General features: G+C 40.3%; 1 long non-coding RNA gene across 1 annotated transcript; it reads left to right on the top strand.

Annotated features, from left to right (window-relative positions):
* Nucleotides 1–810: 810 nt before the first annotated feature.
* Nucleotides 811–1749, top strand: LOC149184144 (uncharacterized). The gene is made up of 2 exons (XR_016257749.1): nucleotides 811–1444; nucleotides 1539–1749. It is a non-coding gene; the product is annotated as an uncharacterized LOC149184144 (long non-coding RNA).
* Nucleotides 1750–11806: the final 10057 nt, after the last annotated feature.

Here is an 11806-nt window from a genome sequence, read left to right as displayed (position 1 = left end):
TTGGAAACGTGTCCTATTAAATGAAAATGGTAAAAAAAATACATTTTTTAAATTTATTTCTCTTGTAAAATTTAGATATTAAATTTAATTTTAATTTTATAAAAAATAATTTTTCATTTACTGAAAAATATAATTTGATTGGCGTAATTAAAAGAAGGAGAAGATCTCTTTGATATGGTTTGATTGAGTTCAAACTTGCTGGCAACTTCGCATCTTGCAACCAAAACATTTGGACGGAGACTATCTCTTTGATTTGCCCGGACTTAGACAAGCCGAAAATATAATTTAATTTGTGTATTTATCTTGAATTAAAAGGAAGGAGATTACAGGGCTAACCCTTTGCTTGGATTTGATATGCAGGGGCTCACATTTACATAACTCTGGTCTTATTCTTGTTAGGTTAGGGTTTCTTTTATCCGTCTATTCAATTTTGAAATAAAGCATACAAATTTTATTGAACTTACAAGTATTATTATAGCTTAATTTCTTATATAGTTGCCATGTGGTTCCAAACCTGTTGAATGCTTCAAATATGGTTCGGTTTTTCAGTTATTCATATATATATATATATATACACGATATTTCAAAAGTATTCATCGAAGGTTTAACGGTACGCTTTGAGAGTCTACTATCACAAACCCATAAGAAAGAACCATATATATATATATATATATATATATATATATATATATATATATATATTATATATATATATATATATATATTTAAATTACCAAGGTCTAAATCATTACTCTTAAAAAGACATTATTACTGTTGAAACACATAGATGGATTTAACTTTAGAGTTTTTATTGCATGCGGATAAGTATTTGTATTGACCTTACCATTATAAAGGCCAACGCTACATAGATTGCTGTGTATATTGCAATGGTTGCCTCACTATGTTATTACATAATTGATTGCCAATGATATTTTGTTTAACTATATCATAAACCCTTTAAGAATCTCCTTTATGGTAGTCATTTATGATGGTCTGACCACCTGCCTAGGGATACGAGGCCGTTCCTTTGAGTCTTCGATAAGGGCTACAGCAGGTCGTCCTCTGCGTGGTTGACCGCGCCCCATTGACGGTTCTCTTTGTAGCGAGTCATCCAATGGTGGAGGAAGAATCGAGGGACCTTAATCCGGTGTCAAGTGCGGAATGGGGTTTACTGTTGTCATTTTTGCTGTGGAGGGTTTCGGCTCCATCTTCTGGCAGAGGGTTTCTTAGTGAGGGTTTTGGCTCCATCTTCTAGTAGAGGGTTTCTTAGTGAGTGTCCTCAGCTCTTTCATCTCCGTTGGATCTCTGAGGGTTTGTCTATGCTAGTGAAGCCTTGTCGTTCTCACTGTTTGTTGTTTTCCAACAGATACTGCCATGGCCTAAACTGGACAGGTTGTGCTGGGGAAGTTTCTCGACAAGCCCGAGGTGCCCGACATCTGCCCAGGTAAGAGACAATAGTTTTGATTTATGTTTCATTTTGGTTTTCTGTTCGTATTATTTATGAAATCCTAACATCTGTCTTCTTTTGTTTTTGCCAGGATCCACAGACTTTGATCCTGGTGGTTTCCTCCCGGCTGTCGCTCTCCAATATTATCCTTCGGCTTTAACCGGGTATGAGAAACAATGAACACGGCTCCAGGATTTGAAGCTTTGAATTCGACATGAGTCTTGGTCTCGACTTTTACTTGTTTGGTTATGCAAATTTTCGTGGAGAGGCCGAACTCGATTTTTCATTGATTTTATGTAAAACCCTCTTTGATGAGACTCTGAGTCTATCAACCGTGTTAAATCTGGCTAGGGTTAAGCATTGGAAAGTCTTCATCCAATCTTAATTGTTTATAAATAAGTCTAAATCCTAGGGTCTTCTGTGCTTGTTCGGCCATCTCCAGAATTAGATTGTAAGGTCCTCGAGTTTAGCCGGGCGTGATTGGGCGAGCGGGTGCGGTGGGGTGCGGGCGAGCCGGGCCGCACAACGGGCGAAAGCGCGGGCACGCGGGCGCGCGGTTGAACAGGCGGGCGCTTGGTGCACGGGCGGGCATGCGGTGAACGGGCGGGCGCGCGGGTGCACGGGCGGGCGCGCGCACACGGAAAAGCGACGTTTGGGCGAGCTATATGCGACGAAAGTCTGAACGCCAATTTACGACACTTGGAAGTTTATACCCAAATGAAGCGTGGGTGAAATAGATGGAGGCCGACTCATGTTAGAGGGCTGGCCGACATGTGCAAAGCACTTGAGGGGTGTGTAAACTTGTATTTGGGGGTCGGCTGGGCACGCCACCACCCACTCCAAACAGGCATATATACTGATGCGTTTGGAGGTTCATTTGGCATCAACGCATTGGACAAGCATCTTCGCAAGAGTTCAAGGAGAAGACAAGTGCACAGAAAAGAGAAGGGAATGCGCATAGCTCATGCGCACTTCTCATAGGAGGTCGCTCACTTGGCTAGCGTTCTTGGAATTGGTCGAAGGTTGGGCAAGGTGTGCCCGGGGTTGTTCTAAAGCGCAGATTTGTGTCAAGACTTGACGAGGGTGTCTTGGTGGCTCAGGTGAGCACCCGCCCATCGTGCAAGGTGTGCACAAAGGTTGTAAAAGGCAGGTTTGCCTCTATTGTAAAATTGGCTAAGTATGAGACTTGGTCTTGCCAAGACATACTTGTGTATTGTGAACTGATATTCTTAATATATTATTGGGCAGACTCATTGTTCAGGGAGTTGCCCCTCCCTTTATACTGTGCAATTGTTGTTCTCTTTTATAATTGCTGATGATAATGAATGAGTATGGGTGTTCATTAGTATAAAGGATAAACATAATATTTCTTGGTTGCGAAACACAAACTAAGTAAGGAAAAGTGAATTAGGCGTAGTCCATGAACATTAGTATTGGTGAAAAGAAAGTGTTCGGTGGTGCCGCACCTCGCTATAAGCAGTTGGAAGACTACCGCAGGTGTAGGGGCATGACAGGTGGTATCGGAGCTAGTGCCGAGGAGCTGGTGCTGGTGTTGAAGCGTTGAAGCTGATACACACCTGCACTTCGTGACAGGTGGTATCAGAGCTTCGGTTTGAAGCAGGTGAGCAGGGTTGCTCGTGACAGTGAAAAGGGTACTTGCAGGTGAAGGAAGCCGTTTCACACAAGTGGAATAAGGGTTGGTTCAGGTTGCAGGTGATTTGGTGAAGTTGTTGGAGGGTTGAAACTAGATTACAAAAGAAGAAGAAGCTGTTAGAGATGGCGGCTGAATCTCAGGCTGGGTCTAGTCATGGACAAGATGCTACTTTAGCACTTATGGAAAAGATGCTGTTGAGGATGGAGGTTATGGAAACTTCCTGGGAGAAGAAGATGGACTTGTTCGCTAGGGAACAAGAGGCCAACTCGAAGATGAAGGAAGAGTTTGATGAACTCCGGACACAGAATGAGTACACTGACCTTATGTGTACACAACTTGAAATAAGGGTCAAGGAGGTTGAAGAAGCAAGGGATTAGGGTCTTGCAGAGATCGTGAACTTGAAGAAAACTCTTGACGAAGCCAAGGATGAGATCGCGGTGTTGAAGAAGGCCGTGAGGCATAACTTAGGTGGAGGAGTGCCTCATGTGAAAGCCAAGGAACCAGAATCTTATGATGGCACAAGGAATGCAAAGACTCTTGGCAACTTTCTATGGGACATGGAGCAATACTTGGAACGGTTGGGTCTATCTGATGATGAGACAAAGATCAAGGTAGCTGCTCAGTTCTTAACAAAGGATGCTAAGATGTGGTGGCGAAGGAGGATGGACCAGATTGCCAATGGCAGTGCTGATGACATTACTTCGTGGGATGACATGAAGAAGGCTTTGCAGGCCCATTTTAGTCCTCAGGATGAAACAAGCAAGGACAAAGATTAAGTACATAAAACAGATCGGGAACCTACAAGCATATTAGCGGGAGTTTGCAAGTGCAGCTCTGGAACTTCCTGACATGGCGGAGAGGGACAAGGTGTTCAACTTCATTATTGGGTTGAAGCCTTGGGCACGCAATGAAGTGAAGAGGCAGAATATTAGGACACTTGAGGAAGCTTTTGCTGCTGTTGATAGGGTGGTGGAGCATTATGATGAAACTTCTGATGATAAGAAGAAGAAGTCCGATAAGCCGAAGGATAAGAAGAAGGATGATGCTTTGAAATCAGATGATAGTTCGAAGACGAAGAAAGCCTTGAAGTGTTGGATATGTGTTGGACCACATACGGTGAAGAATTGTCCTTCTAAACCAAAGGTGGCTGCTATTGCACAATCTGATGCGAAGAATGAAGGTGCTTCTATGGGGATGATGCAGATACTTGGTGCTTATGCTACTACGGAGGTGGTCTCTAGGAGGGATCCTGAGAGGAACAGATTGGAGTATGTTCGAATGAAGGTTGGAGGTGCTGATGTACTCACTATGGTGGATAGTGGGGCTTCTCACAACTTCATAGGTGAAGATACTGCGAGAAGAATTGGGTTGAAATTTGTACCGGCAAAGGCACAAATGAAGACAATGAATTCTCCTCCTATTGAGATTCTTGGTATAGCTAAGAAGGTGGACACTACACTTGGTGAACGGACAGGGAAGGTTGATTTCACTATAGTGCGGATTGATGACTATGAGGTTGTATTGGGGATGGAATTCATGAAACAATTTGATGCTATGATTGTTCCACATTTGAAGAAGCTATATATTTATGATGGAAGGGAAGATGTACCCATTGGTGTGCCAACCATTGGAGTGACAAGGCCTGATTGTAAATTGGGAGTGATGCAAATGGAGGATGAGAAGAGAATGGGAGACATGAGTAAGCGGTTGTCTACTGTTGAGGCAAAGCTTACCGAGCAGTCATTGGTCATCAGGTCACTTTCAGATAACATCTTGGATTTGTCAAGAAGGCTAGAGTTGGTTGAGGATGATGATGATGAGGAGGAGGTGTATGTGAGGCCGGATGTCCAGAAGGAAGACCGGGTTGCTTATCTACAAAGGATGGAGATTGAGGATCCTGATAGATGGATCGAGTTGATTAGTGAGGGAGAGCCTTCAGGCTCTACTCCCTCTACATCTTCTTAGATGGATGAGAAGATGGGGCTCATTGTTAGCTGCTCATGGCAGTGAGTCCCTAAACATGTTGAGCAGGTATGATTGATGGTGCAGGGATGGCTTGGCATCAAGCATCATGACATGTTGCAGATGAGATGGATGGAGTTTCCATGGACCTGAGCATGGATTGCACTTATGGAGATAGATTCTTGATGAGTCAAGAATGTGGCAGGATGTTTTGAGGAACAACTGATGATGGCATGAGGATGTTCACTCTCATGGTTTGAGCGTCACAGTTGGATTAGCTACCCAACTAGTTCAGACATGGGGTCGCGAAGTCTGCAGAGATATGTTAGCATTTTGTTGGAGTATCATGGTAGAGGTTCACATGGTGACACATGATGGGGTCGACACGGATGTTGCAGTGGAGATTGTGGCAGAGGGGTCGATGATCATGGATCGAGATGATATCTGATGATGGAGGACATACCGTTGAGGTGTATACCTTGGTATGGTTATCTTGGTGACAGCTGGTTGCTAAGGAGAGACATGATGGAGATGGAGTTCTACATATGTTGCAGGGATGTTTTCCTTATGTGGAGGAGTTGGCATCATGGATAGTGATGATCTTGGTCGATGCCTGCCGAGATGGTATGTTGTCGAGGATGACAATGATTTCAGGTGAAGGAGGATGTAAGGTCCTCGAGTTTAGCCGGGCGCGGTTGGGCGAGCGGGTGCGGTTGGGCGCGGGCGAGCCGGGTCGCATGATGGGTGAAAGCGCGGGCACGCGGGCGCGCAGGCGCACAAGCGGGCGGGCACATGGTTGGACAGGCATGCGCTTAGTGCACGAGCGGGCGCGCGGTGAACGGGCGGGCGCGTGGGTGCACGGGCGGGCGCGCACACACGGAAAAGCGATGTTTGGGCGAGCTATATGTGACGAAAGTCTGAACACCAATTTACGACACTTGGAAGTTTATACCCAAATGAAGCGTGAGTGAAATAGATGGAGGTCGACTCATGTTAGAGGGCTGGCCGACATGTGCAAAGCGCTTGAGGGGTGTGTAAACTTGTATTTGGGGGTTGGCTGGGCATGCCACCACCCACTCCAAACAGGCATATATAATGATGCGTTTGGAGGTTCATTTGGCATCAACGCATTGGACAAGCATCTTCGCAAGAGTTTAAGGAGAAGACAAGTGCGCAGAAAAGAGAAGGAAAGGCGCATAGCTCATGCGCACTTCTCATAGGAGGTCGCTCACTTGGCTAGCATTCTTGGAATTGGTCGAAGGTTGGGCAAGGTGTGCCCGGGGTTGTTATAAAGCGCAGATTTGTGTCAAGACTTGACGAGGGTGTCTTGGCGGCTCAGGTGAGCACCCGCCCATCGTGCAAGGTGTGCACAAAGGTTGTAAAAGGCAGGTTTTCCTCTATTGTAAAATTGGCTAAGTATGAGACTTGGTCTTGCCAAGACATACTTGTGTATTGTGAACTGATATTCTTAATATATTATTGGGCAGACTCATTGTTCAGGGAGTTGCCTCTCCCTTTATACTGTGCAATTGTTGTTCTCTTTTATAATTGCTGATGATAATGAATGAGTATGGGTGTTCATTAGTATAAAGGATAAACATAATATTGTTTGGTTGCCAAACACAAACTAAGTAAGGAAAAGTGAATTAGACATAGTCCATGAACATTAGTATTGATGAAAAGAAAGTGTTCGGTGGTGCCGCACCTCGCTATAAGCGGTTGGAAGACTACCGCAGGTGTAGGGGCGTTATGAAACAATGAACACGGCTCCAGGATTTGAAGCTTTGAATTCGACATGAGTCTTGGTCTCAACTTTTACTTGTTTGGTTATGCAAATTTTCATGGAGAGGCCGAACTCGATTTTTCTTTGATTTTATGTAAAACCCTCTTGGATGAGACTCTGAGTCTATCAACCGTGTTAAATCTGGCTAGGGTTAGGCATTGGAAAGTCTTCATCCAATCTTAATTGTTTATAAATAAGTCTAAATCCTAGGGTCTTTTGTGCTTGTTCGGCCATCTCCAGAATTAGATGGTCGGGGTTTTGGTGAAGGTTAATTTCTAGTTGTATATTTTTTATAGCTACAATACATTATGCAAGATTTCTCCCTATGTATTTTATGGAAAATTTCCTACTGTATTCACAATTGTTTCCATGGTTTATTGTTGTAATATCATTGAGTGGATATACCGAGAGTTCTTATGCATTATCAGGAAGACAATATTTCGATTTCCTAAAATAGTGGTTATTCTTTATTTATGGTATAGTCGAGTTGTGCTTTTATTTTTTTGTTTAAAAGATACGTGTTTAGAGAGCCATATACATCTTTAAGGCTTGTAAATAGCATTGTAAACTTTCTGTGATTTTTTTTTTTTTTTTTTTTTAATTTCGTTAATGTACCTTGTGGTTTTCACTTCTGTCTCAAACTCCTTCGATGGTGAATTTTACTTGTTACCTAAAAAACCAAGTCTTAGTTATTTACCTGCTATGTTTAGAGTCCGAACTGTGTACTTTTCCCTTTATGGTTAATTCCACTCAATAATGGTTATTTCTATACTGTTTCAAACGTAACAGAGTTACTCCCAGATTTATTTTCCTTTCACTAGAATTTACATGTACAGGTACTTTAAAGCTTATTATATTATAAACATTCTGGTTGTTTCTATACCGTTTTCAAATGTAGCAGAGTTATTCTTATTCTTAGTTCTTCCTTTTGTTAGAATTTAGATGTATAGGTACTTAAAGATTAATATATTGGAAACATGTACCTAAACATACATAGAGTAATTAAACTAAATTCTGTCTTTAGCCTTAATTAACTTTGTCAACTGCTAAACAAATTACTCTCTTATATAATTCTAATAACAACTTAACAAGATATTCTTCCAGATTAGTACCAGATTAGTACTTATCTAGTTATCTTGAACAATCAGAATTGTTAACTCGTATTGCTTCCCAACCTTTTGTTAACTCGTATTGCCTCCCAACCTTGAGACTTGCGCCATAACGCCTCTGTCTCCCCCCAAGCTGACCTTTTTTGGGTCGCTGCACTTTTTTGGGTCTTCCTTTCAAGAAGCTAGATCTTGATATGTAGTTGTTAACTCGCATTGCCTCCCAACTTGGGTCTTCCTTTCAAGAAGCTAGATCTTGATATGTAATCATTAACTAGTATTGCCTCCCAACCTTTTGTTAACTCGTATTGCCTCCCAACCCTTGATACTTGTGCCACAAGGCCTCTGTCTCCCCCGAGCTGCCCTTTTTTGGGTCTTCCTTTAAAGAAGCTAAATCTTGATATGTAATAGTTATTCGGTCCTAACCTTACAACACAGTTCTTTTCTTTCCTTCATAGGTTTTCTCCCTCCCTGATCTCAGAGTCCCCATTCTCTTGATCTTTTTGGGATAAAAACATTTCTTAGGAGTAGTTAGGGTTGAGAACTGCGCAACCTAACTATCTCTTGAGAATTACACCCATCACCTTTTCATAGATGTCTTCTCAAGAAATTATATTAAATCACTTTCTTGTCAAAATTCAAGCACTACATTTCTTTTGATAATTTCAAAATAGAAATTCTATTCATTAACCAAAACTTTAAATAAGTTTTCTAGTTTGTTTTAATATGCAGTAAATAAAAGAAAATTCACATTTACGGGGGATATCACATCTACTCACAACTGGAACCTACTTCTATGAAGTAATTTAGGCAGCATTTTCACTCACCATGGTATTTTATTTTGTGATTTGAATATCACCAAAAAAAATTGGTTTTACCATCAAAAAGAGGTTTTCCAACTTAGCATGTAAGTTAGGAAATTAAAAAGACAAATGAATATAGTTTTTTTTTTGTTTGGCTGAATTGTTTTTTTCTTCCATTTTTTTAGCTTTATATATATATATATATATATATATATATATATATATATCTATCTATCTATCTATCTATCTATATATATATATATATATATAAAGTTCCAAGAGATAATTCAGGTCGAGTTCCTGTTCGCTAAGTACTTCACCTATCACGAGGGGATTTTCCCACTGAACAACCCTTTTATATATATATAATGTTGTTGTTAACAAAACACAACAAAACTCAATCAATTCTTTTACCTAAAGTATTAAGAAAAAAAGTGTTTTAGTAGTGATTTGATGTAAAATGTCATTCATTTCAAATTCAACACAATTACATGAGATAAACTTGTAATTTGAGTACTTTTAAAGATTTTAAACATATGTTTTGAAAACATTATACGTTTAATTAGAGACGGAGGTAAGGCATCTATCTCTCCATTAAGTTCAACAACCAAACTCCTTTTGGAAAGAGATGGCAAAGCCTCTAAGTTTAATGTAACTATGACGAGTGATATTTGAAAAGGAAAAATTGCAAATAACATAAGTTTTTGCTAGCTACACATATGTGACGCTTAGTTGATTCTTTAGAGTCTACCTTGCAATAAGGTTAGCATTATTTGTTAGAAATATGTGTCATTCATTTAATCCACTTTATCTCAATACAATACATATTACATTAAGTTGAATTGTCAAATGTACCTCCAGTCATATGATTTTATATATTTCTATTTTTTTTTTCATATTTTTCTATAATATTTATTCTATTAAAAATAAGAGTTCTTATATTTAGTGATTTGGTTTTTCAAGATGATCCAAAATTTGATATTCCTACGATGTACCTTTGTATCTTTAGGGACAATTGCTAGTATTATACATGTTTTGCTCAATATTTCACACCACAAGTGGATGGAGAATATTAGACAAAGCTTAGAAATATGTATAATATTATATATAATTATCCCAATATTTAGCCCCGGCTTCACCACGCCATGAAGATGGCGGGAATTATATATGTTTTAGTGTGGTGAGATTAGGGGAAATATCGTGTAAAACACATATAATATGATATATGTTTTGCCAAATATTTCTGAGTACCCATAAGATATATGTTTTGCTCAATATTTCACCCTAGCCCCACCACAACATGAGGATGGGGAAATTATATATTTTTTTGTTCAATATGTTTGGCCACCCACACCCTAATGGGAAGTTGGTGGTGGGGAGACATATTGGGCAAAACATATATAAAATATTATATATGATTTTCCCAATATTTACGGAAACTAGGGGAAAGATTAAGAAAAACAAATATAACAGTGTATATGTTTCACATAATATTGCCTCAACTCCTCATGGTGAGAGGAAATATTGTCGAAAACATATATAATATTGTTATGTTTTGCTCAATATTTTTTCCACTTACATCTCATAAATGGTAATAATAATAAAATGTTTACTTGACTTAAGAGGGAGTTAAACTTGGAAATAGTTTGTTTGGTTCAAACCAGGTTACTGGTGTAGTACATGCCTTTCCCAATGTCCTAGGAGGTGTACTCAGTCCCTACTTGATTCTTCATGTCATAAAGACAATACATCTTCGTGTACAAAAAATTGTGATTTATTCGATGAATGAGATTCATTGAGTTTTGTGATATTTTTTTGAAGAGAGAAAGGAAATTGGAGAGAGAGAGAGAGAACTTCCATTAGTAAACGACGACTGGTAAGAGCAAGGGTTTCAAGATTCTGCAAGCGTTGAACTCCATGGAGGGGTGCAAAGGGGGGAGCTCCACTCCCTCCTATAGTCAGGCAGTAGCCAGCCGAGGTAAGAAACCGATAGAAACTACCAGAGGTCCTTCAGGAGAAGGGAAAAGGAACATTGAAGAGGAACAAGATTTGACCAATACAAGGGAGGACAATAGAACAAAAGAAAATGAGGAAGAAGACAAGAAACAGGAAGCAGAACACAAAACGCCAAAGGGTCCATGTAAACCTAAGGCTGAGGTCACACCCAGAGTAGTTTTAAATGATCCTGCTCTGCAGGCGCACAGGGACCACATGCGGACCTATGCTATCATTTGTAAATTCATGGGATTATGGCCCACAGAAAAGGTGCTACAAGTGTGGATTAAATACCATTGGAAACCGAAAGGAGGCATAGACCTACATCTTGGGTCAAAAGGTTTCTTCACTGTGGTCTTTACAAATATCGAGGACAAAGACAGGGTGTTTGAATGAGGGTCCTACTTCTATGCTGCTGCAGGCTTCTACATGCGAACTTGGATGATGAATTTTGTCTTGGAGCGAGAGACTTTCACTTCAGTCTCGGTCTGGGTAAGACTATATTCCCTACCTCTAGATTACTGGAAAACTGAATCTTTATCTACCATAGGAAATAAATTAGGGCGTTTTGTTAAATCATCTGAGGCCACTAGAAGGGAAAATACATTTCCTTTGCATGAATATGTGTGGAGATGGATCTCTTTGGAGCTCTACCGGATGAGGTCATCTTGGAAGTTTTTTATGAAGAATGGGTGCAAACAGTTGATTATGAACATATTCCTTTTAGATGTCATAGGTGCCATGAACATGGGCACCTATTTAGAGATTGCCCTCTTAGTAAAATAGATAACAAAAGTAAAGCTACCACAATGAAAGACACTAAAAACTTTCACAAAGTGGGACATAGGAAAGCGGGGCAAAAGGGGCCAAAGAAACATCAAACAGAAGGGCAACAAGCCAGTCTTAATAGGTTCCAAGTTCTAGAAGAAGAGGAAGAGACAAAAAAGGTAGATCAGGTAATGGAAGACAACCTAGGGGAGAAGGAGAAGGAAGAAAATAGTGGGCAAACACAGGATATTAATAAACAGAAAGAGACTACGCCGAGCAATGGGGAAC

The sequence above is a fragment of the Pinus tabuliformis genome, chromosome 3_2 (assembly GCF_031772625.1).
Source record: "Pinus tabuliformis cultivar Carrire ecotype Pingquan chromosome 3_2, CPIR1, whole genome shotgun sequence".
In the NCBI taxonomy this organism is placed as follows: Eukaryota; Viridiplantae; Streptophyta; class Pinopsida; order Pinales; family Pinaceae; genus Pinus; species Pinus tabuliformis.
The sequence above is the reverse complement of the archived record's forward strand: the minus strand, read 5'-3'. Positions and strand labels throughout refer to the sequence as shown.